This window comes from Marmota marmota, unplaced genomic scaffold (assembly GCF_001458135.2).
Source record: "Marmota marmota marmota unplaced genomic scaffold, marMar, whole genome shotgun sequence".
Classification (NCBI taxonomy): Eukaryota; Metazoa; Chordata; class Mammalia; order Rodentia; family Sciuridae; genus Marmota; species Marmota marmota.
The window spans coordinates 776,780-789,845 of record NW_025999891.1 but is presented as its reverse complement, the minus strand read 5'-3'; the positions used below and the strand labels follow the sequence as shown (position 1 = coordinate 789,845).

Below are 13,066 nucleotides of genomic sequence, written 5' to 3'. Positions count from 1 at the left end.
TCCGAAACCCTATTTTTCAATATTATTATTATTTTTTATTTTGAAAGGATCTTGCTTAGTTGCTTAGGGCCCCACTAAATTGCTGAGTTTGGCTTTGAACTCACGATCCTCCTGCCTCACCCTCATGAGCCAGTGGGATTATAGGCTTGTGCTACAGCGACCAGCTATTCTAAACATTTAACAACTTTTTTCCTTTTATTTTGCAGTGCTGGGGATTGAATTTAGGGTCTCACACCTGTTAGGCAGGTTCTGTACCATTGAGCCCCACCCCCAGCCCACATTTAAAAAAAAATTCAACAGTCATTTATGGAACATCAACATTTACTCTGTACCACTGTTACATTTGCATCCTCATTCTTCTGTTATCTTCCGGACATTTCATCTGTGCTGCCAATCTTTGCCTTCTTCCAGAACCTTGTGACAGCTTGCACCACCAAGAATGAAAGGAAAAGACAATTCTCCAGACCCAAAGCCACTGTCCATAAACTTCATTTAGGTAAATCACTTCTACAAAAGACCTTTTACAGAGAATGTAATCTGATGAGACTTTGAGAGATTGGGGAGCTTCATGTAAAATGATCTTGGCATGTTTGTTTTGTTCTGAATGGCTTCAGGCTTCCATCTTGATTTTGTGATTCCTACTTGAAGGATGAAGGCTTATTGAAGCCACTAGTTCTTTGACTTCATTTCTCAGTGTTTGCTGCTTCTTCCTCTTGCCTCTCTGCTTTGAATTCTCAATCTCGAGACCTTTTTTCAGGGGTCACTTCCTCCAGGCAGCTTAATGCTATTTCTCTCACCCAATGTGAATCATATGCCTTTCCTCTTAACTGCGTAGTATCCTCTAAAATTTGATGTGGTTCCAGTTTCACTGCATTGTGATTCTAGTTTAGTAATCTTTGCTCGTCACTAGATCAGACAATGCTGAGGACAGAAAACATGCCTGTGTTCATACCTATGGCTTAGCACATATGTCACATGATATTTACTAAATAAAAAACATGTGAGGGGCTAGGGATATAGCTCAGTTGGTAGAGCGCTTGCTTTGCATGCATAAGGCCCTGGGTTTAATCCACAATACTACACACACACACACACACACACACACACACACAAAATGTGAAAAAGATTGGTAGGGGTGGTCTTTTTATTTATCTTTTTTACAAAGATGACTGCAATATTTTTTCCACCTCTTTATGCAAATTATTTTGAAATAAGACTTTGCTGTATCTTACATCAAAAGGTAGGGCTGGGGTTGTGGCTCAGTGGTAGAATGCTTACCTAGTATGTGTGAGGCACTGGGTTCGATCCTCAGCACCATATAAAAAAAATAAACAAATAAAATAAAGGTATTGTGTCCATTTATAACTAAAAATATTTTTTTTAAAAAGTAGGTATTTTTCCTCAACTCTTTAAACTCTGGACTTGGCCAATGGGACATTGTAAAATGTGGTACAAGCAAAGGCTTAAAAAGTACTTGTGCAAAAGATATTGCCCTTTTTTTAGCTGTGACTGAAACCATGAGACGTGATGTGAACAAACCTGAGCTACCCCAAAAGAGAGCCTAATAGAGCAGGACTGAATCCAGCCTGCACCCTGTCTTTGTTCAACTGGCCTATTGCCAGACACATGATGAGGCTATCTTAGACTATTTGGCCTCATTTAAGGCTTTACTTGACTCCAGACACATAAGTGACTCCAGGAAAGATGAGCAGTAGAGTCACTCAGATGATACCACTCAAATTACTAACCCACAGAATTATGAACAAGCCATAAAGTTTGGGCTGGTTGGCAACACAGCAATAAGGGATTAACAAAGAAGTTACTTAGCAAGTGATAGTTCCTTCATGAAGTATGTATTCCTACCTTATTTTTAGTGTTTAACTTTTGTAAATGCCTGTTCAGACTTTATTTCACTTATTTCTTACAGCAGCAAATAGATAGTTCCTGGGGAAAAATTCATAGAAATAAAAATTCTGAGTCAAAGAGTAGTTGACATTGTGATTATCTTTGCAGATTCCATTCTGGGTCAAATAGTTTGGGTAGGATGTTGCTACCCAAACATGGTAGAGATGACCCCTCTCCTGGGTTAGTCAAATAGTTTGGGTAGGATGTTGCTCACCTATAGTTCCAGGTGTGAATCACCCTAGGTCTAAATTAAATCTGTGGAAAATCCCCTAGGTTTGGATGAGACTGTCAATAGTCCTAATTGACCCGATCCAATATCTTGTTATCACGTGGAAAGTTACTCTGATGGGATAGGAAGCGGGTGCAGAATCCAGAAAAACTGCACTGGCCTTGCTACTAAATTGAAAATAAAGGAATAGAGTGAGTTAACCTACAAATATTAACAAAAAGAAAGCCCTTGTAACAATTCTAACATCAAAGTAAATGAAATAGACTTAAGAAAAAACAATCTTGAGGGGCAAAGAGGAACAGAACAGGGTGATAGATCAAGAAGACAAAATAGGTCAGCATGGTGGTGCATGTAAATTCAAAGCCAGCCTCAGCAAATTTAGTGAGGTCCTAAGCAATTCAGTGAGATCATCTCTAAATAAAATATTAAAAAGGGCTGGGGATGTGGCTCAGTGGTTAAGTGCTCCTAGGTTTAATACCTAATACCAAAAAAATTTTTATTTTGAAACAGGGTCTTACTGAGATACCCAAATTGGCCTCCATCTTGGGATCCTCCTGCCTCAATCTCCCAAAAGCCTAGGATTATAGGTGTGCACCATCATGCTTGGATAAAATGTTGCAGATTTAAAAGTGTACTTCAGTTTGACCTCAGTATCTGTAGATTCTGCCTCCATGGATTCAACCAACCTCAGATGGAAAATATTTTTTTAAAATTGCATCAGTACTGAACATGTTTAGATTTTTCTTGCTATTATTCCCTAAACAACACAGTCTAACAGCTCTTTACATAGTGATTACATTGCATTGTAACTAGTCTACAGGTGATTTAAAGTATATGGGAGGGGACTGAGGTTGTAGCTTAGTGGCAGAGCACTTCTCTCGCATACACGTATGAGGCACTGAGTTCGATTCTCAGCATCACATAAAAATAAATAAAATAAAGGTATTGTGTCCATTTACAACTAAAAAAATATTTTAAGAAATAAAGTATATGGGAGGATGTGGCCAGGTTATATACAAATACTATTCCATTTTAAATAAGGAACTAGGAGACTGGGAGTGTAGCTCAGTGGTAAGGCAGTTGTTTAGCATGTGTGAGTCCCTGGATTCAATTCTTTTATTTTTTTTAATTTTAATATTTATTTATTCTTTTTTCGTTTTCGGCGGACACAACATCTTTGTTTGTATGTGGTGCTGAGGATCGAACCCGGGCCGCACGCATGCCAGGCGAGCACGCTACCCTTGAGCCACATCCCCAGCCCCTGGATTCAATTCTTAGCATCAACAAAATAAATAGGGGTTCCAGAACCAATTCTCAGAGGTTACCAAGAGATGATTGTATAAGGATTAGAAAATGTGATAAGCAGAACAACAGCTCTCAAAGCTGTCTGGGTCCTAATCCCAGATTGTGTGAAGATGTTAGCTTTCACAAGAGAGTCTTTGCAGATATGATTAATTTGAGGATTTTGAGATAACAAAATTATCCTGGGTCATCTGGGTAGGCCAATGTAATTACAATTGAAAGAGGGGCAAGGGAAGACTTTGACTAGAGTGAGGTTGAATGAGAAAGATTCAAATGGCCATTGCTGGTTATAAAGAAGAAAGGAGCAAGCCAGGCATGGTGGCACTGTCCTGTAATCCCACTGGTTTGAGAGGCTAAGGCAGGAGAATTATAAATTCAAAGCCAGCTTCAGCAATCTAGGGAATCTAGGCCTTGATCCTCCTGCCTCAGCCTCCTGAACCACTGGGATTATAGGCATGTGCCACCACATGCAGCTAAAACAGGATGATTTTTATATTTATTTTTTAGTTTTCGGCGGACATAACATCTTTATTTTATTTTTATGTGGTGCTGAGGATTAAACCCGGGCCGCACTCATACCAGGCGAGCGCGCTACCGCTTGAGCCACATCCTCAGCCCCAGGATGATTTTTTTTTTTTTTTTTTTTGAGAGAGAGAGAGAGAGAGAAAGAATTTTTAATATTTTCTTTTTTAGTTTTCAGGGGACACAACATCTTTGTATGTGGTGCTGAGGATCGAACCCGGGCCCCACGCAGCTAGGTGAGCGTGCTACTGCTTATCCCACATCCCCAGCCCCCCCAGGATGATTTTTTTTTAAACATTTTTTTTATTGGTTGTTCAAAACATTACAAAGCTCTTGACATATCATATTTCATACATTTGATTCAAGTGGGTTATGAACTCCCATTTTTACCCCGTATACAGATTGCAGAATCACATCAGTTACACATCCACGTTTTTACATATTGCCATACTAGTGACTGTTGTATTCTGCTATCTTTCCTATCCTCTACTATCCCCTCTCCCCTCCCCTCCCATCTTCTCTCTCTACCCCACCAGGATGATTTTTAAAAGAAAATTTAAGCAAGAAGTATCACTTTGAATTTTTTTTTAATATTTATTTTTTAGTTTTAGATGGACACAATATCTTTATTTTATTTTTATGCGGTGCTGAGGATGGAACCCTGTGCCTCACGCATGCCAGGCAATCGCGCTACCGCTTGAGCCACATCCTGAGCCCTCATTTTGAAATTTAAAATATATTGGCAGAACTAGGTGCTATGAGGCACACCTATAATTCCAGCTACTCCAGAGGCTGAGGCAAAAGGAGCACAAGTTTGAGCCAGCCTGGGCAACTTAGTGAGACTGTCTCAAAATAAAATAAAAACAGCTGAGGATATAGTTCAGTAGTTGAGCACTAGCGTGGCATGCATGAGGCCCTGGGTTTAATCTCTAGTAGTGGTGGTGTTGGTGGGAGGCAGATCTATCTGTCTATTTGCCTGTTTGTCTATTCATCTATCCATCCATCCATCCATAGCATAGCAGTAGGAAATGATGGGAGATATACAATGAGAAAGAAAAAGTAAATAAAGGATTGTAAATTAAATAGAAAGAATTCAAGGAAAAAAAGTGAACAGAAAAAAAATATTTGGTAGGAAAATACTGAAGAAATAACACAAAATAATTTCCCAGAAGTAGCCAGCTGAGATAGTTCCCACCTGTTGTTTCAGCTTCTGGGGAAGTTGAGCAGGAGCATCACTTGAGTTCAGGAGATCAAAGCCAGTTTGGGCAACATAGTGAGACCCCATCTCTTAAGAAGAAGGTCCAGGCACAGTGGCACATGCCTGTAATCCAAGATACTCAGGAGGCTGAGGCAGGAGGATTACAAGTTCAAGGCCAGCCTCAACAATTTAGCAAGACTCTAAGCAACTTAGTGAGATCCTGTTTCGAAATTAAAAATAAAAAAAGGGTCTGGGGATACAGTTCAGTGGCAAAGTGCCTCTGGGAAGAAAAGAGAATAAGAAGGAAAAGAAGAAGAGGGAGGATAGGGAGGGAGAGAAGAGGGGGAAAGAAATTAACCAGGTTCAGTGACACCTCTATAATACCAGTCACTTGGGAGCCTGAAGCAGGAAGATCACAAGTTCTAAACCAGCCTCAGGAATTTAGTCAGATACTGTCTCTAAATAAATAAATAAATAAATAAACATACATTTTAAAAGGCTGGGAATATAGCTCAGTGGTAAAGCACCCCTGGGTTCAATCCTCAGTGCCACACAAGGAGGTGAAAGAAATTATTTTCCAGAATTAAAGGATGAGTTTTCAAATTGAAAAGACCTACCAATTGCCCAGCACAATCATGCAGGAAAGATTCACACCAAGCCAGTCTTAATAAAATTCAGAACACAGACAATAAAAATGTCAAAAGAAATAAAATAGATCATCCATAGAGTCGGGAATAAGAATGACACTGATTTCTCATCATAAATATTGGCAGCTGAAACACAATGGAGCTATGCCTTCAAAATTCTGAGAAAAAAATTGATTCCCATCCTAAAAATTTCATTAGACCATGATCCAAGGGTGACAGGATAATAAATACATTTTAACATGCATCATCTCAGAATATTAATCTGAGATGTGGCATTACATTTCTCAGTAAGCGCCTGAAGGATGATCTCTATGACAACCCATGGGTTCACGAAATAGGGGCTTTAACACACATACAAGAGCAAGGAGGGGCATTTGAGGAACTACCCCCAGCCTTATTTTGTATTTTATTTAGCTACAGGATCTCACTGAGTTGCTTAGCACCTCGCTTTTGCTGAGGCTGGCTTTGAACTCAAGATCCTCCTGCCTCAGCCTCCTGAGTCGCTGGGATTATAGGCATGTGCCACTACACCTGGTTTAAGAGAAGTTTACTGCACCTGGTTTAAGAGAAGTTTTATTTACTTATTTTTATTATTTTTTGAAGTTTTAAGGAAGGAACTCAGGACCTTGTACATGCCAGGCAAGCACTCTGCTACTGAGCCCAAGAGCACAGTTTTAAGAGAGTTAGGTTGCAGACTTTTCTATGTATTAAGTCCATAGAAAACCATCCAAAAGCAATGGCACACCCTGCAATCCCAGTGATTTGGGAGGCTGAAGCAGGAGGATCACAAGTTTGAGGCCAGTCTCAGCAACTTAGCAAGAAACTTATTGAGACTGTCTCAAAATAAAAAATAAAAAGGACTAGGAATGTGGCTCAGTGGTACCAAATACACACACACACACACACACACACACCCCAAAACAAAAACAAAAACCAAGAAAAACAAAAAACAAAGGACAAAAAGAGGAGACTAACTCAATCAGATTTGATGGCATATCTGAAGTAATAGCGTAAAACCAGAATGGTGATGCTTTGACAACAGAGCCATAATCAGAGGAACAGAACAGAGAGCTCAGAAACAACCCAGTACATCTATGGGAATATGATATAGGGTAAATATGATGCCACAAATCAATGTGGAATGGAGGAATGATTCAGTAGATGGTGTCTGGAAAATTATTTCACCAGGTGAAGTATGACTCCTATCACCTATTGCTGTGTTTTGAATGCTTGTGTTCCCTCCAAAACTCATGTTGAAATTTAATCCCTATGTAATAGTGCAAGTGAGATTTTAGGGGTGATTAGGTCATGAGGCTCTTCTCTTGTGAATGGGATTAACATATTTATAAAAGAAGTTTCACAGAGTATTTGGGGGTAATTGCCCTTATGCCTTTTACCATATGAGGATGGTAGAAGGTGCCACCTTGGAAGCAGAGACCCAGTTTTCATCAAATACCAAATCTAGCAGCTCCTTGATCCTGTACTTCCCAGCCTCCAGAGCTGTGAGAAATAAGTCTCTATTGTTTATAAATTACTCAGCCTCATAAGTGTTTTTTTTTTTTTTTTTTTGGCAGCAAGGAGTGAACCCAGGGACACTTAACCACCGAGCCACATCCCCACCCCTTTTTATATTTTATTTAGAGACAGGGTCTCACTGAGTTGCTTAGGGTCTCGACAAATTGATGAAGCTGGCTTTGAACTTGCAGTCCTCCTACCATCCTCCCAAGCTGCTGGGATTACAGGCATAAGACACGGCGCCCAGCCTCAAGTATTTTGTTATGTTCATTTGTCATGAACGAACTAAGACACACTGCTGATCTGTATTTCAGAAGAATTAAATATCCATATATGAAAGATAAAAGAGCACAAAAAAAGACAGGAAACACACTGGAAAATGGATGAAGGACATACATTTTTCCAGAGAGGGAAATGCAAATGACTCATAAACATAAGAAGTTCATACCAGTTCAAATTTTCAAGTAATGAATGACATACAAATTAATCAATGAGATACAATTTTATACCTACCACAGGGGCAAAACTTAGAGAATAACAAGTGATGGTAAGAATAAAAGAAATGAGGGGCTGGGGATGTGGCTCAAGCGGTAGCGCGCTCACCTAGCACGCGTGCGGCCCGGGTTCGATCCTCAGCACCACATACAAACAAAGATGTTGTGTCCGCCGAGAACTAAAAAATGAAAAAAAAAAGAAAATAATTAAAAAAAAAAAAAAAAAAGAAATGAGCATTCTTTTGCCTCATTATGGGATGCAAACTGGTACAGATGTTATGGAAGGAAATTAAGCAGTATTGGGAAAGTCAAGGATACAACTACTGACAACAAAGAAGGCCAACCTGGGGTATGTACATTGGAGACTTCTCAGATTTCCATGCAGCCAAGTGTAAGGATGCTCCCAGATGTTCATGGCAGCTTGTTGTAGAAATGACAAATATTTAATTGTAGGTATCCATCATGTGTGAAATACTTGGGTGCATCTAGTGTTGCTGAGAAGCAGGACCTATGAACTAGACCTATGAACTAGAAATATTATTATTTCTATCCTGTATCTGTATATATAGCAACATAGGTAGGTCATAAAGACAGAGCGTTGAGTAAAATAATAAAAGGAACAGAAATAGATCATAGGCTAGCTAATATTGTTTGTGTAAATATAAAACAAACACAAAATAGCAGTAGTATTTTATAATATATCTATTTCTGAGGACACGTTTCAAAATGGAACAGTGGGTTTATATGGGAAGGAAGAGGGAATGTCAATCAAGAATAAAGAAGAAGGGTTGGGGTTGTGGCTCCGGTTGAGCACTTGCCTAGCATGTGTGAGGCACTGGGTTTGATTCTCAATACTGCACATAAATAAATAAAGTAACAGTCCATTGACAACTAAAAAATATTTAAAAAAAAGAAAAAAAGGAGAAGCTGAGCCCTGTGGCATGCCTGTAATCGCAGGGTCTAGAGAGGCTGAGGCAGGAGGATTGCAAATTTCAGGCCAGACTCAGCAATTTAGGGAGCCAATCAGCAATTTAGTGAGAACCTGTCTCAAGCTACTAATGTAAAAAAAGACTGGGGGTGTAGCTCAGAGGTAAAGTGCCCCTGGGTTCAATTCCCAGTAATAATAATAAAAAAAAAAAGAATAAGGGAGAGATTGGGCTGGGGTGTAGCTCAGTAGTATAGCATATATTTAGTCTTCCTGTAGGAAACCTGGGTACCAACAACAACAACAACAAAAAGTGGGAACGTAGAACAGTTAAAAATAAGTGAAGGATTTTTCATAGATTATTTGCACCATGAACATCCCCACCCCCCAATATTTCTAAAGGCAATTTCAGCAAACACTTCAATGGAATTTCTTGAGGACTTTGCAGTATAATTCTAAGAGTTTCTGGAAGAATAAGTCATTAAAAAAATCTGAAAACTTTGAAAAAGAAGAGCATCTAGCAGTGACTTAGCCTACCAGATAATAGAATGTATAAATAATGCAGCAGTCACCAGGACAGTATGTTACTGGCACAGGAATAGATTGAAGAATCAATAGAACAGAAAAGAAAGGGCAGAAATAGACCCAAGAACTTATCAAATGCTACTAAATGATGAGAGTGACATTTCTATTAGAGGGGGGAAAGGCTGGATTTGATAACAAACGATATTGGAAAAACTGACTAAAGACTTTGGGAGGAAGTCAGAAATATATAGAACAATAATTAAGATCTTTGAAAGTAGACAAACTGGGAGTATGAATGCCAGTTTTGCCACCGATTAGCTGTATAAGAGCAGGTAAGATACTTAACTTCCCTAAGCCTTATTTCTCCCATATTGTAAGGCAGAGTAGTAAAAATGACTACCTCTTATGATTGTGAGGATTAAAAGAGATAATGAGTGTAAAAAAAATAAAAATGGGTGACTGTCATGCACAATGTGCCTCATAAAAGTTAGTTATTATTATTTCTATCCTGTACCATATGCAAAGTAATCTTCAAAATGAAACCGCAAATGTTCTAGAAGGAAAATAAATGAATATTATTATGATCTTGGGGAGTATGAGGACATTATAAATATTTCTAAATACTCTAAGGGTAGAAAACATGAAAGAAATAATAATGGTTCTGACTACCACAAAAGCCCCAAAGCCAAAAAACAAAAACTTCCTTATGTCAAAATCCCCCCGTAGATGAAGTAAAAATATAAATGGTGAACTGGGGGAAATATTTGTAATATCTGTAACAAACTTTAATAGTGTCTTACTGGGGACTGGGGTTGTGGCTCAGTGGTAGAGTACTTGCCTAGCAAATGTGAGGCCCTGAGTTCAATCCTCAGCACCACATAAAAATAATAAAGTAATAAAGATATTGTGTCCATTTACAACTAAAAAAATATTTTAAAAAAATAGTTTCTTGGCTGGGGATGTAGCTCAAGTGGTAGCGCGCTCGCCTAGCATGCGTGAGGCACCTGGGTTCGATTCTCAGCAACACATAAAAATAAAATAAAGATATTGTATCCACCTAAAACAAAAAAAAATATTTAAAAAAATAGTTTCTTGGGCTGGGGTTGTGGCTTAGTGGTAGAGCACACACCTTGCACATGTGAGGTACTGGGTTCAATCCTCAGCACCACATAAATATAAATAAAGGTATTGTGTTCATCTACAACCAAAAAATATTTTTTAAAAAATAGTGTCTTACTTATCATTAAGAAAAAGATGGCTGAGTGTGATTACTTATGCCTGTAATCCTAATGGTTCAGGATGTTGTGGCAGGAGGATTTCAAATTCAAAGCCAGTCTAAGAAATTTAGTGAAGCCCTAAGCAACTTAGCCAGATCCTATCTCAAATAAACAAACAAATAAATAAATAGGGCTGGGGATGTAGCTCAGTGGTTAAGCATCCCTGGGTTCAATTCCTGGTACCAAATAAATAAATAAATAAATAAATAGAAAGAGAAGAAAATAAAAAGATGAATACGATAATAGAAAAATGTACCAAAAGATGGGTTTGGTGGCACACACAGGTAATCCCAGAGACTCAGGAGGCTGAAGCAGGAAGATTCCAAGTTCATGACCAGCTTCGTCAACTTAGAGGCACCCTGTCAACAAAATAGATAACAAAAATGGCTGGGGATGTGGCTCAGTGATTAAGTGCCCCTGTGCCCCTGAGTTCAATCCCTAGTACCAAAAAAAAAAAAAAAGAAATGAATTAAGATGAAATTCTTGGGCTGGGGATATAGCTTAGTGAGTATTTGTCTAGTTTGTGTGAGGCTATGGGTCAATCTCTAACACCACAAAAAATAAACTAAGATTCCATTATTCATATATCAAATTAACACAATAAATTTTTATTACATTGTTTACTTTTACTAACCGTATTTCTGAGTGCTGACCCACCTACCCTCTATATTCATATAATTCATTCTCATCAGCAGATTTTCATCAGCAAGTCACTGGACCAGACTAGGAAATGTGAAGGACCTAGGCTGACAGCACAAGGCATGAAGACAGTATCTGAAAGGAGACAAACACAGACAGGTCAGCTCTCTATGGTTTATGCAGCCAAGTTGCAAAAGATGTGCTTGACCTAACACATTTCTCCTTGCGGAAATAACACAGAGGGAAGTTATCAATTCAAGCAAGCTGCTTGAAATGAAATACTATGAAGAACCAAGGACCGGGCAGTGTGTTATTTATGGACTATGTTCAAGCCAGATTCCTGAAGGAGTAGAGCCCAGTGGAAGACAGTTGGGAGGAACTAAAAGAAAGCCAAGCAGGTGCATTTATAGCAACAGACAAACCATCAGAGAGAGAGAGAGAGAGAGAATATGAGAGAAAGAGAGAAAGTGAGTGGTTTTCTCAGGGACAAGATGACTGTTTTCTGCCCTCCCTAAGGTGCCATGATTCATTTTTGCTTTTTTCAGATTTCTTTATCCTTATCCTAAACTTTCATTGACTTGAGCTGTTTCTAGTAGGTTTATTTTTCTCACAAAAAAAGAGCTCTGTCTGGAACATGACATTGGTAAGATGGAGGAAAGATGTTTGTTCTCCCATATCATGATTTTTTTTTTAAACATTTTTTTTGAGGGGGAATTGGTTGGAAACAATACCTTTATTTTATTTATTTATTTATTTATTGTGGTGCTGAGGCTCAAACCCAGGGCCATGAATGTGCTAGACGAGCACTCTACCACTGAGCCACAATCCCAGCCCCCATATCTTGTTATTAATCCTCAAGATGAAATCATAGGGCTCGACAGAACTAACATTTTTTGAATGTTCATTATGAGTACTAAGCAATTTAAGTACAACATGTTATTTTATCCTTACAATAACCTGAAATTTAAAAATTCTCAAGCCTGCTTTATAGACGAAGAAATCAAGATACTTTGAAGTATGGGAGAAACAGTGTTGTCCCTCAGCGTTCCTTCCATTTGCTCCCCAACATTTCCCAATCCCTCCCAGTTGAACGGGGCCAAAAGTACCTCTACATGATTCTGCAGCTTTTCTCTGTCCCTGCTGTGGTATCCAGAAACTGTGAAATCTCCATTGTTACTTGAAGTGTCTTTTAGAACAGAACCCCCCCATCTCCCCTGACTCACAATGAATAGCAAACAGACAGTTATAATAAGAAATGATTTGTTGTCATTAGTGACTGAACCCAGGGCCTTGCACATGCTAAGCACATGCTCTGCCACTGAGCTATACTCCCAGCCCCATCAAATGAATTTTTATTTATTGTACTAAGATTTCAATGTTTTGAATTTTGTTTGTTTGATTTATTTTAAGTGCAGTACAACCCAACCACTCTAACTAGGGGTTCTAAGTAATTTGCTCAAGGGGACATAGTTGGTATATGTATGGCACAGCTAGTATTCAAAATTAGATCTGTTTTTTTTTTTTTTTTTTTACCTTGGTACCAGGGAACTGAACCCAAGGGTGGTGCTTAACCATTGAGCCACATCCCCAATTCCCATCTCTTTTTAAAACATATATATATATATTTGTGATTTTTTTTTTTTTAAAGACAGGGTCTTACTGAGTTGCTTAGGGCCTCACTAAGTTGCTGAGGCTGGCTTTTTTTTTTTTTTTTTGTACTGGGGATTGAACTCAGGGGGCACTCAACCACTGAGCTACGTCTCCAGCCCTATTTTGTATTTTAGAGACAAGGTCTCACTGAGTTGTTTAGTGCCACACTTTTGTTGAGGCTGGCTTTGAACTCAAGATCTTTCTGTCTCTACCTCCTGAGTTGCTGGGATACAGGCAT

General features: G+C 38.7%; 1 long non-coding RNA gene across 1 annotated transcript in view; it reads right to left on the bottom strand.

Moving 5' to 3' along the window:
* LOC125613263 overlaps positions 1 to 13,066 on the bottom strand; it is a 52,239-nt gene that overhangs the window by 17,370 nt on the left and 21,803 nt on the right. Inside the window, exons 2-3 of the long non-coding RNA XR_007343769.1 lie at positions 11,201 to 11,313; positions 10,796 to 10,898 (exon numbers count right to left, since the gene is read on the bottom strand). This is a non-coding gene — a long non-coding RNA (uncharacterized LOC125613263). The remainder of the gene's footprint in view (positions 1 to 10,795; positions 10,899 to 11,200; positions 11,314 to 13,066) is intronic.